Source organism: Suricata suricatta, chromosome 3 (assembly GCF_006229205.1).
Source record: "Suricata suricatta isolate VVHF042 chromosome 3, meerkat_22Aug2017_6uvM2_HiC, whole genome shotgun sequence".
Taxonomy (NCBI): Eukaryota; Metazoa; Chordata; class Mammalia; order Carnivora; family Herpestidae; genus Suricata; species Suricata suricatta.
Window position 1 is genome coordinate 17,642,057 of NC_043702.1, and position 10,137 is coordinate 17,652,193.

Genomic DNA, 10,137 nt, shown 5'->3' on the forward strand with positions numbered 1-10,137 from the left:
TTTGGCTATTGTAGAAAGTGCCGCTATGAACATTGGGGGACATGTGCTCCTATGCATCAGCACTTCTGTATCCCTTGGGTAAATCCCTAGCAGTGCTATTGCTGGGTCATAAGGGAGTTCTGTGGATAGTTTTTTGAGGAACCTCCACGCTGTTTTCCAGAGATAAGTTACTTTCTCACAGAGATGGCATCTGGAGCCAGATTTTTGCATTGCCTTCAGTTGCTTGTATAATGAAATCATTATACAACATTGCCTCCCCCAAATCTACATTATAGCCTTCTTAACAACTGAAAAGAGGAATCTTAAGTGGTTGTTTTCTCAAAGTGTTTGTGGGAAATCCCAGGTCTCTTCAAGGGGTATCAATAATCAAACACCCTAACAGAGCAAGATGTATAAATATCTAAGTCATATATAACCAGGATGGGGAAACCCTTTGAAAAAGCAGGCTTCAGATCCCAGCTTAGGAGCGTAGCTCCACCTTCGCTAAGATCTGCCTTGCCGCCTCAGGTATGTGATGCACAAGCTCTGTGACAATATTATCACTTGTTCTCAACTGCCCTAATTAGCTCTCCTGTGAGCTAATTAGACACCTAGTTTATGTATATTGTTCAAATTCATATGACTCTACAGGTTACACAGTGATCTCATATATATTTGATTCAACCCACTAAATATTGACTAAGCCTTGTTGGATTTTATAATACCCCGGGCATAGAGAAGGTGAATAACTCATGGCCTCTACCCCCTAGTTGTTCAACATCTAATAGTAAAGACATAGAAACAATGAATTCAAAGTGAAAAATGCCCTAATACAGTGGCTTTCAAACTTTTTCAGCCTTGACCCACATTAAGAAATAGATTTTACATCTCATCCTGGTATATATAAATGTAAGATAAATGCTATCTAAGGGTCCCTAAATTGATTTCATGACCCACTAATTCATGACTTCTAGTTTGAAAACTGTGCTCTAATGAAAGTGCCTAGGTTATAGAATACAGAAAAGGGAGCCAGTAATGCCTAGGAGCAGGATTGAGGAGGGACAGTGAGAATTCACCAGGCAGACAAGATGCCAGAGGGATTCCAGCCCCAGGAAGGGCATGGGAAGTGCACTGCAAATGTTATAGACTACCCTCCAAGTAGGGCATGGAGGAGACTGAGTGCACGAGACACTAGGAAAGTAGAAGAGGGACTTTCTGTTAAATAAAGTAGATTGAACCCACACATTTTATGTTTATTCCCTTCTCAAATTCCCCTAAAATAACAATAAGGGAATAAAGAGAACAGAAGAAAGAACACATGGAAATATAATTGGGGAAAAAAAACATCTTGGAAAATGGAAAGCTAATGGGAGAGGGATGATCAGGGCACAAGCCAATTTGGGCTGCAAGGCCTTGGAAAGGCTTGGAATGGAAAGAAACAGGCACCTCTGAAGGTGAAACAAAAGATTGGGGCTGAAAACAGAAAGATGAGTTGAAGATCCATTTAAGGAAGAGCTAGATTCCCGGATTCCCTCCTCTCATCTGCGTGGCCAGATGGTTGGTTCTCTTACCCCAATAGAAGACAAGAGGTATGTCCTGAGAATAGACCTGGGGGACTCTGGGCTTATGGTCATCAGATGCAGGTGATGGGGGAAAAGAGAAACCATACCCTTATTTCAGCTGGCCTCTAGAGCACCGGCAGCCAAGTTTATATTCCCAAGGCTGGAAAGCGCAGCCTTCTCTAGGGAACCTGACCAGCCTAAGCTAAAAGATCCACAGATACCGGTATTTGGGGGTCCCAACAAAATGGTTGTCTCTGCCAAATCACCCTACAGGAAAGATGCCAAGCACGGGGTCCTACTTGTGTCTGGAGAGTACTCATTTGGCCTTTAGATGCCTCTACCCAAATATGAAGGAACAAACTAGGATTTGGGGGAAATCTCTATCATGAATGACGGAGGCCAAAATAAAGAAAAAAATGTGCGGGGTGGAGGGGCACCAGTGACAATGAAGGGAACATAAAAAGATAATGAATAGAACCATCATTATTATTTATTATAATAATAATATTTTACTATGTGTGATTACATATTACATGTAGTTATATGACATATTAATAATGATTAGGGCAATATCTTCAGAGAGCAGATTTTTTCATCTAATGCACAAGAGCAAGAAACTCTAGGGGCGCCTGGGTGGCTCAATCGGTTAAGCCTCCGACTTCAGCTCAGGTCAGATCTCACATTCGTGGGTTCGAGCCCCACGTCAGGCTCTGTGCTGACAGCTAGCCAGAGCCTGGAGCCTGCTTCCACTTCTGTGTCCCCTTCTCTCTCTGCCCCTCCCCTTCTCATGCTCTGACTCTCTCTGTATCAAAAATAAATAAAACATTAAAACATTTTTTTAAAAAAAAGAGCAAGAAACTCTAAAAAGGGACATTCAGAAAAAAAAGAAGTGCTTAGAAATAAAAAATATAATCACAGAATAAAAAATTCAGAAGAATGGTTGCAATGTAAAATTAAGATATTTTAGAAAAAAGAAAACAAAATGAAAATTAGGCAAGCAAAGATAAGAAAATCTGTCCTTTTTCTAAAATTTTTTAGGGGCGCCTGGATGGCTCAGTCGGTTAAGCCTCCGACGACTTCGGCTCAGGTCAGATCTCACGTTTGTGGGTTCAAGCCCCGCGTCGGGCTCTGTGCTGACAACTAGCTCAGAGCCTGGAGCCTGCTTCCGGTTCTGTGTCTCCTTCTCTCTCTGCCCCTCCCCCTCTCAAGCTCTGTCTCTCTCTGTATCAAAAATAAATAAAACATTAAAAAAAACAGCTTTAAAATTTTTTAATGTTTATTCATTTTTGAGAGAGAATGAGTGGGGGAGGGGCAGAGAGAGGGAGACAAAGAATCCGAAGTAGGCTCCAGGTTCTGAGCTGTCAGCACAGAGCCCGATATGGGGCTCAAGCCCACGAACTGTGAGATCATGACCTGAGCCGAGGTCGGATGCTCAGTGGACTGAGCCACCCAGGTGCCCCAAGAAAATCTCAGTCTGGAAGACACAAGTCAGAATTGGCCAGGGGACAAGTAGGGAAACCAAGTTTCTGACTGGGAGACACAAATGTAAAGGAGTGACTAATGAGAGTGAGGAATTACAAATACTTGTGCTGTGGTTGGAGTACCAAATTAGAGGGGCGAAATGGGCAGAGACATAAAGCTGAATAGCCAGGTAACTTTTGTATTATTTTGGAAGGTGTGCTTCTAAACATGTATATACAGCTGGAAAAAGTAGCATTCAAACTCACACCTTGATTCCAAGTTTAGTATTCTTTCCATATAGCCAGAGCAGTATGATTTAGATCAATAGTTCTCAACAGGGAGCAATTTCCTCTGAGGGAACATTTGGAAGGTGGAGAGGAATTGGGGAGGGTGCCACTGGCATCTAATGGGCACAGACCAAGGATGCTGCTCTCCATTCTACAATGAACAGAATGGTCCTTACCACCAACGAAGAATTATCTGGTTCAGAAGGTCAATAGTACATTTAATCAATAGTTGAGAAACCCTGATTTATTTTTTTATGTTTATTTATTTTGAGAGAGAGAGAGAGAGAGAAAGAGAGCCAGCAGTGGAGGGGCAGAAAGAGAGGGAGACAAGAGAATCACAAGCAGGCTCCCCACTGTCAACACGGAGTCCAACATGGGGTGCCAACTCACGAACAATGAGATCATGACCTGAGCTGAAATCAGGAGTCCGACGCATAACTGACTGAGTCACCCAGGCGCCCTGAGAAACCCTGATTTAGATGAAAGGTAAAATTGGAGCTATTTTGAGTGAGTTCAAATCATCACAATGCCAATTACTAGCTGTTAGAGGTTGACAGGTCAGACCAAAGTGACTTCACTGATGTTTTGAGTATTTATTTTAAATAAAACAATCTTTTGTTGTTACAGAAAAATGTTCAACATTTTAAAAAGTAGTTTCTGGGGGTGCGTGGGTGGCTCAGTCAGTTGAGTAGCGAACCCTTGATTTTGGCTCAGGTCACGATCCTAGGGTTGTAGAATCCAGCCCTTTATGGAGCTCCTCTCTGAGTGTGGAGCCTCCCCTCCCCGCTGATGGAGAGGGGGGGTTGGGCTAGGTTGGTATTAAAGGAAGGCACTTGTGATGACCACCGGGTGTTGTAGCGAAGTGATGACTCCCTACATTCTATTCCTCAAACCAATATGTTAACTAACAAATTTAAGTAAAATTAAAAATATATATTTTTATTGTTTATTTATTTTTGAGAGGAAGAGAAACAGACCTTGAGCAGGGGAGGGGCAGAGAGAGAGAGAGACACAGAATCTGAATCAGGCTCCAGGCTCCATCTGTTGGCACAGAGCTGGATGTGGGGCTCGAATCCATGAACCGAACTGTGAGATCATGACCTGAGCCAAATTCAGATGCTTAACCGACTGAGCCACCCAAGTGCCCCTAAATAATTTTTTTAAAAAATCATGAATTTAAATACATATTGTTTTAATATAAATTACCAGAATATAAAATTAATAAAATATATTTTAAAGTATAAGTTAACCAACAGCAAAAATTTAAATATCATAAATAATTGAAAATAAAATTATTTGCCTTTTTAAAAAAAGTAATAATATCTTAAAGAAAATATGTAAAGATGTCACCATTAAGTTTTAAGTGTATTTTTTGTGCAAGTTTTCCTAGCTGCTGAAAAAGCTTTCTGGTGTTATACTACTCAAGAGAATGTGAGGAGATGAAGTTACAAATCTAACTTCAAATATAGTTCTCTGATTCCTCCTTATTTAAATAATCTCATCTGTTGTTTGAGGACTTATTTTATATATTTATTTCCTAAATGTTTATTTATTAATTTTTGAGAGAGAGAGAGAGAGAAAGAGAGGAAGCACGGGAAGGGGAGAGAGAACTCATGAATGCTGAGATCAAGACCTCCGTGAGGGGCGCCTGGGTGGCTCAGTCGGTTAAACCTCCGGCTTCAGCTTAGGTCAGATCTCACGTTCGTGGGTTCAAGCCCCGCATCAGGCTCTGTGCTGACTGCTAGCCCAGAGCCTGGAGCCTGCTTCCACTTCTGTGTCTCCTTCTCTCTCTGCCCCTCCCCCTCTCATGCTCTGTCTCTCTCTGTATCAAAAATAAATAAAACATTAAAAAAAAGAAAAAGACCTCCATGAGTAGGAGTTGGATGCTTAACTGACTGAGCACCCAGGCACCCCAGGTGTGTCAACTATACTTTTTAAAAAAGTTCTCAGGGTGCCTGGGTGGCTCAGTGGGTTTAGCATCAGACTTTGGCTCAGGTCATGAGCACACAGTTTGTGAGTTCAAGCCCTGCATTGGCCTCTGTGCTGATAGCTCAGAGCCAGGAGCCTGCTTGGGATTCTGTGTGTGTCTTTCTCTCTGCTCCTCCCCCACTTGTACTGTCTCTTTCTCAAAAGCAAATAAACATTTATAAAATAAATAAATAAAAAGTATAGTTGGCACACATTACATTAGTTTGAGGTGTACAACATAATGATGTGACAAGTCTATATGTTACGCTATGCTCACCACAAGTGTAACCAAGAGATATTTTTGAACCAATGTTTTTGTTTCTCAAGGTAGATATGATCCTTTTGATTACTGTCAAGCTCAAGTTTTTGTTTCAAATGGAAAGTTTCTGATTTATATCCCTCTTCTTTAATTTCATTGAACAAAGATTGAGATTCTGTTGCAGAGAATCTATATTAATTTTAATATTTTCCTCTTACTAATTCTACTTATATGAAGTGTCCTTGAACCAGTAGAAGTATTTTTGTAATACGAGCTTGTTTTGTCTATTGACATTTTTTCTCCTCCCGAAGTCTGTGAAGTGCAATAGTGCTTTTGAAACAAGAAACACTGTGGGTGTTCAAATTTTTAATTCAGCTGTCCCTCATTTATAAATGACTGAGAATTTGGATTTCTTTTTCTAATATTGAAAGAATGATTTTACCTCAACTACAATTCTAAGTTGGCGCTTTAAAATAGGAGGATGTATGAGACAACCAGAATACTGAAAAAACAGTGCTGTCACCACAAGTAATTGTGTAGCTTTAGGCAAGCCATTTACCTCATTTGGCCTCAATTTCATCATCTGTAAAATAGGATGCACTGCTGAGGATTACATAAAAAGATACATGTAAAGCACTTAGATCTATGACTGGCATGTATACTAAATAACTTAGCAAATGTATATAATTAATTATTACTGAATTGTCCATTTCCTATGTGTTAATAATACATGGTCTTTATTTATTTATTCTTTAATATGTAGGTAGGCCAAATATATTAATGAAATTTCCAGATAAACTTGGTGTGGTGGTTTTAAAATATGTCAAGTTCTTTGCCTCTTCTCTCTTCAAAAGTGTGAGCTGGACTCGATGGCCCCCTGAGGGGACTTTTGATTTCCAAGTTCTCACTGACTTGGACACTTTCTGCTGCAACCTGGAAAAATGGACAGAAATCCTGTATATTCAGGCCTTTTGGGACTTACGCTCTCGCCCCGACCTTTGTTCCCACTGTTCTACTACCCAGGTCCTCTTGGCGCAGACCCTTCCCCCCACCTCCACCATCTTACCTCCCTCTACCTCTGCCACCTTCCCTTCCTCCACTGACACTTCCAACCCCCCCTCCTCATGGTGTCTTAGATGTCTTACCATAATTGGTCATTTTAAAAGACTAAAAAACTTTAAAATAATAGGTTCCCCTCCAAAACTAATGTCTATGTATTACAATATAATTGGCTACAATGAAATGCTATAAATCACAATTGGCTAACTACATGATGACCCATTTGTCTTGCCAAAACCCTTAAAAACCCTAAACTCCTACTCAGCGGGGCTCTCTTCTGAGCACTTCCAGATACTTGGGAGGGATCATTCGACCGAACTAAAATAAACCCATTAACCAACTCCATTTGAATTCTTGGATTCTGGGCCTTTGGACCATCTGGGTCTTTGGACCATATTAGGTCTTTGGACCAGTTGGGTTGGGCCTGATCACCCCAACCATTTGTTTTATTTACCTTCAACGTTCTATATACTTTGTTAATGTTTTCTGTTAACTTCTGTCGCCCAAGTCTTGTCTTTGTCTGATTGTCTTGTCATCGGCTCCATTCTTGTGCTTTGTTCACTTTTATTTTGGGTCAAATACGCAAATTGGGGTCAAAAGCCTATACACCTTTAGAATGTTTTTGTCTGAGAGGGCAAATAAATACGGAATTAAGTTTTCTAGGGGCAGGTTGTAGACCCTCTGAACTGGAACGGCCAACTTTCGAAACCAGATGACCACCAAAAGTTACTTTTGATCCCTCGATCTGTTGAGATGTCTGGCAAGTAGTAACCTGGAAGCCAGAACACCAGACCAATTCCCTTACATCACTATTTGGACTCAGGCCTATAAACAGCCGCCCGCATGACTGCGTCATTGTTCTCTTAAAACTAATTGCAAGGTTTTAGTAACAGCAAAGTGCACTTCCATGGACATCTAGGTTTGGGGAACTGGGGAGACAGTCTTGTCTCTCCTGCCACCCTGAAAGTGGTGCTGGTAATCTGTGAGAGTCACCTGTCTAAACCTCCAAAGGTAAACCAGTTTATCATCTAAGTTTTGAACGCACGGAAACATGGCCAGATGGGCATCTGACTGGCCCCTCATTAGAGAGAGCACCCCTGCCCTTTGTCTGTCTTTACTGCAACACCGCCTCACAGGGAAGCTAACTCTCTCTGTTCTTCTGCCTGTTAGATGTGAGGGCTTCTCCCTCATTCATTTCCCAGGTTAATGGCTATAATTGGAGCCAACTGTAGTCTACCTCCGGACCGGGAATTTAAGGGGATATTCCCATGCAGCTGCTAAAACTGATTTTATCTCAGGGAGGGTTCCCTGTCTTCTCCAGACTGACATGGACTGCCTAATTCTACTGGTTAAAACAAAATAAAAGAAACCTAAAGTCTGCTCCTCTGTCTGAGCTGAAAAAAAATTTTTTTTAACGGAAAATTCTCTTTCTCTGTCTCCTGGCGCCTCTCCTCTTTTGTCCTCTCTTCCCCCACTCCTTTTCTGCACCACCTGGGTATAGAGGGGCATAACTACATTAGTGGCCCCTCCCGGCCTCAGGCAACATCAGTTCCTCCCCCCTAGGTTTATAAGATAAACCACAAAAGTCAGATTTTCCCAAATTTCCAGGTCAAAATTAACTATGGGAAACAAAATGTCTTATGTAGACTCAATAAAACTTATTCACTGTTTAAATTAATTTGAGTCTGTTGAAAGTAACTTTTTTCCTAAATGAGAATTATTTAAGAGAAATGGCTTTAAGGCAAAGTTTAAAGGCAAAGGAAAGTTATAGAAGGTTCATGAAGGGAAATCATTAAAAAGGAATTTTATGTGTGCTCAGGATAGACTAAGGCTAAAATGAATGGAATTTTAAAAGCACACTGATATAAGGCTGTAACTCTGCTTTTCTCTCTCTGTTCAAAAGACAAAGTTTTCCCGGATTGTTGATTGGCTCTTGATGAGACTATGTAAATGGAGGTTTTCTCCTGTCTGCCAACAAGGCCAAAATTTTAGTTTTTATCTTTGTCAGGTCTTTGCTTAGTTAAAACCACTCAAGGTTGAAGAAACTAAATTTTGTTAACAACTATATAATGCTATGCAGTCATCTTTGGGATCTTTTATTGCCACTTTGGTTTAATAAATAGAGTTTTCAAATTTGTAATAACCTGTAATTCTATTTAGGATGTGTTTTGTAACTTCCTAAGGTTTTAGCAAATTTTCCCAGTATTTAGGTGGAGAGGAAGTCTTTGGACCAATTGGGCTCTTTTATTTGGGATGCCAAGTTACTTGGAAATACACTGTTATACAATGATACACCTTGGGTTGTATTGCATAGATAATTGCTGCAACTGTCCAAATATATATATGCAATTCCTAAAGTTTTAATGTTTTGGCATAAGGTCATTGCTTAATACTCTGATTACTGAAAGTGTTATGTGTCACTGAATTTTTTTGTCAATTACATCATAATAAACTCTCATCAGATCTTTAACAATGTCCATTTCTGAGATTTTGTCATTTATAATTGTTCTTATTCTCTCACAAAATGTAAATGTGTTTCTTCTTCAAAGAGATTTTTAAAAGGACTTTTGGGATAAATACAGGTATTTAACATCTTTAATATTAATGCTAAAATGGGTAAAATTTCCAGAGTTAAAAGTCACATTCAAACTGAAAAAGAATTTAAAACATGGGACTAAATGAACTGAGAAAAATTATACTTTTGTGATTCTTATTAAAAATATTGCTGGTTCTCTAATGTTTGCTTATCCAGATCAATAAAACTTTCTCTTAAGATATCTATAATATACAAAAATGTCATAAAATATTTGTTTGTAAACTGAAGCATTTGTCTTTCTCTCTACCTAAACTCTCTAAAACTCAAAAACTCCCAATGAGTATTCTTTCTTTTATGGCAATTACAACTGTTTGCATAAATTCAGTAAGAATCTGTTCATTTTGTAGCAGGACACCATTGGAAATACTGGGTATTTTACCAAGGCTTTGACTGGAATGTCATATGTGAGAGTCATACATAGACTCAGATATGACCAGACAGTTTAAGGTTGACTTTATGAAACATGGAGCCATAAAGCCTCTTGTAAATGTTGGCTGAATACCTTGCTTACAGAGTTCCCAGCAGCCTCCGCAGGTGAGTAAAGAAGGTCACTTCCTGGCAGGTAGAGGAACTTCAGCATATCTTGGGAACCTCAGGAAGAGGAGTTTGCCCAATTCTACAGGTATTTCAGGTCTGTCTGATGGAAAGTGCTTGGCTTGGCTTCTGGCCTGGAGAGGCTACTAGAAGTTCAACCTGGAGATTCCTTATAAAAGGTCCCAACAAAGCAAACTTTAAAAGATCCTCATGAACAGTTGCTAGTCTTGCTGAGCTTGTGCCAGGGTTGTCAAGACTGGACTTGTTCCACAAATGCATTGGTCTCAAATTGGCTATCTCTGAAAATGGAGTTTTTAAAGAGAAAAACTATATTTCAACAACACACCATTATAGATGTTAAATTCTAGTTCTGATCATCTTTGAATGTTTGTTGTCTGCCTAAATTAGACAACTTGAGGTAAACTTCAAAGA